Genomic DNA, 2,899 nt, shown 5'->3' with positions numbered 1-2,899 from the left:
TTAATGTCTTATTTTAACATGTTAATATGTTAGAATCAATATGGATGTCTAAAATGTTGAAAAAATGACTTTAATGCTCAAGATACATGGTAAACCAGATTCATCAATTTCCATGTTGCTAAAAACTTAAGTCAATATGTCAAAATTAATTAAAATTCCTAAAGCAGGATTTCTAGGTGGCCAAGTAAGTAGGTTAATAGATTTTAAATCATGTTTTGCGCGTTTCGTATAGCATATAATACAAGCAAAAAAAATCCTAAATTGTGCCTACTACGTTGGTCATAGAGCACATAATCTCCACCCCCAAAGCAGTCCTCCAAATCTAATTATTATAATAACAATAAAAGTGTTTTACAATATATTACAGACCAAATAGAAATCAAGGGAAAAATAACTAGTTAAAAAAATACATAGTTTAAATATTCCGGCGACTCTTTGAAACTTGTAAGTGTCTGTTTCACCTGCAAAACAATACATAATAGCAAATAAATCAAACAAACATCGAGAAATTCCTATAGACATGTTCCTACAACCGTTATGCAGTCAGCACATATACAGAGAATAAAATAATTGCATCGATTCTTGAACTTACCTGTAGCAGCAGTATGAGAGATAATGAAAGTAACAAAGACTAAGCGATTTGTAACGGTGAAATATGCTAAGTGTTTTCAGCAGCCTTGCAGGAATGCCAAAGAACTTTTAAGTATATCGTTGCTTTATATTAATATAACTGATCTTTTATTTACGAGAGTAATAGTAGTAGTTGTAATAGAACTTGTGAACTTCAGACCTCTGTTAATTGAAAAGGATAAGTGTTTATATAGTAGGGGGTCTAGAGGGTAAAAAGGAAAAAATATTTTTACAATCAATCAGAATCAATTAAGGAAAGGAAAATATTTGATTGAAATCAGTCAATGGTTTTTTTTCCATAAACAAAAAAATCATACTTGTAATATAAGATTTGGTAAAAGCCAATAAAGGAAAATATTGGTTGAGTGAATCGATTATATTATATAAATAATTTAAAATCATTCTAACCTTAATAAAAGGAAAGAAGTATTAATCAACAGAGCATGTGGTGTGGTCAATCAACACAACTGCCTTAAATATAAAGACATAATCAGTCGAAATAAATAGAAGGAAAAATATCAATTAATCCAAATATTCCTTCTGAATCATGTAGATTAATTAAGGAAAATCATTATCTTAGCATAAAAAGGCCAAAATAAATTATGAATGTGTCAATCAGTAACATATCCCAAGATTCCCAGAACTGTGTCAAATTGATCTTGCAGTGGTTTGTGAAAATTTAAAAATATGTTAACTAAAGAACCAAATAAGATATGAAATTAAAACAATTAGGTCAGAAAAGTCAACACCATACATCACTGATTCTAAATTTAACGATCTATCAAATAATGGGAAAATGATGATAACGTTAATGCAATTAGATAAGGATGCGAACCTGGATGAATTTATTACGAATTCATCGCAATTTTTCGATGATTAGTGGGGAAGATAGAGGCGCTGGAGAAAGGGGAAAGCGATAGAAGTGCTATCACCTTTGGTGGTAGCGGTGCTGGTCGACTTGCTGGTGGAGGTATTGGAGTAGTGATGGAGGAGTAGAGAAAGCTCGGAGGCAGTGAAGTCGTGGTGGCGGGGTCTGAGGACCACGGCTAGGACTAGCCATCGTTAGAGACGTTGGAGCGGGTCTTCGACAGCGATGATGCATGGGAGATCTGAGGTCACGGAGGATGGGATGATGTCATCATTGGGGGTGGTCAGAGATGAAGGGATGGCATGGTGATGCTGGCTGGAGCAAAATAGGGCGGGGCCATTGCCGCTATTCTTGGCGGCGTCAGATCTGGGCTGAGACAAAGGGGATTGGCAGCGAGGGTGGCGTTTATGGCTGGCTCCGACGACTGACGCTCTTTTGAGGCACCGGAAAAAGAAGATGATGGGGGTTTCGTGGTGGTGTTAGATTTCGCGTTGGTGCCAATGTGGAGAGGGACGACAGAAGAGGTTCTTTGAGAGAGAGGGAGTAGAGAGAGGGATCAAGAGGGGGAGGATGATAGGGAATGAGATTAGGGTTAGGGTTTGTTGTTGGTTTAAAAGGAAGGTAAGGGGATTTGGTTTCAGCCGTCAAATCAGTTTTTGATCAACGACTGAGATTTAAAGATTGAGATTTAGACCAAAATTGAGTACCATTAAAAATTGAGTGACTAAATTGGCCAAAATTGTGACAAAAGGCTAAAATTGTAATGATATGGATTAAAATTGGCCAGATTTGTAAAGATTAGACTATAAGACGAATAAATTGGACAAATTGGTGTTTTAAAAGACTAAGCTATTATTTAAATTAAGGTAAATAAGATTAATAATAATTGAATAATAGATAACAATACTAAATACTAAATAATAATAAATAATAATATTTAAATAATAAATAACAATTATTAAATAATAAATAGTAAATAATAATAAAAAAATTACGATAATAGATAATAATGTATATAATAATGGTGTTAATAAATAATAATAAATAAATAAAAAAGTACTGATATAAATAGTATGAATTTTTTTAAATAAATATTAATGAAATTATATAAAGCTGTCATATTTAAAAAAGAATAAAATGATACTAAACAATTTATTCAATTTTTCTAAGTTACGAGTGAGTCACGTTAGTATGTATTTAATGTAAAATGATACGAAGAAAAACAAAAAATTAATAATTAAAATTAAATAAATTTGACAAAATAGCAACCCAAAACTGATATCGGGAGGTCAAAATTAGGTGTCAACAGCTGTCCCTTCGTTGTTTCAGAATGATAAAAGAATTGTAAAACAACGAAATTTGACGTAGTAGCCGATTTTGTCCGACCAAGAGGGGTTCATT

The 2,899-nt window shown here is 32.8% G+C and overlaps 1 long non-coding RNA gene across 1 annotated transcript; it reads right to left on the bottom strand.

Moving 5' to 3' along the window:
• Window positions 1–296: 296 nt before the first annotated feature.
• Window positions 297–2,232, bottom strand: LOC124895864. The gene is made up of 2 exons (XR_007051912.1): window positions 1,466–2,232; window positions 297–461 (listed from the first exon to the last, which is right to left on the bottom strand). It is a non-coding gene; the product is annotated as an uncharacterized LOC124895864 (long non-coding RNA).
• Window positions 2,233–2,899: the final 667 nt, after the last annotated feature.

Source organism: Capsicum annuum, chromosome 2 (assembly GCF_002878395.1).
Source record: "Capsicum annuum cultivar UCD-10X-F1 chromosome 2, UCD10Xv1.1, whole genome shotgun sequence".
Lineage (NCBI taxonomy): Eukaryota > Viridiplantae > Streptophyta > Magnoliopsida > Solanales > Solanaceae > Capsicum > Capsicum annuum.
The sequence above is the reverse complement of the archived record's forward strand: the minus strand, read 5'-3'. Positions and strand labels throughout refer to the sequence as shown.